This window comes from Halyomorpha halys, unplaced genomic scaffold (assembly GCF_000696795.3).
Source record: "Halyomorpha halys isolate HHAL.00 unplaced genomic scaffold, Hhal_1.1 Scaffold1630.1, whole genome shotgun sequence".
NCBI lineage: Eukaryota > Metazoa > Arthropoda > Insecta > Hemiptera > Pentatomidae > Halyomorpha > Halyomorpha halys.
The window spans coordinates 30,227-30,494 of record NW_027104644.1 but is presented as its reverse complement, the minus strand read 5'-3'; positions in this window follow the sequence as shown (position 1 = coordinate 30,494).

The following is a 268-nucleotide window of genomic DNA, read 5'->3' as shown; positions in this document are numbered from 1 at the left end:
ATTCAGCGATCTCAGCTGAACAATCGAAAGTGGACTGGAACAGAGCATCGGGTATATTTGACAGCCGCTGAGCAATGGACCAGTGTTGAAGGGGAGCCTCCCATTGGCAGCGGATCAAGCATAGACCTCGGTACTTCCTCGGAGCATACAACATCGCCGTGGAGGTGTTCGCAGGGACCCCTATAATGAATGGCTTTAACACTTCTGCGAATCATTGTGTCGATGCCATCCAGGATTTCAGGACGTAACTTTATGAGGGGAGCAGTCA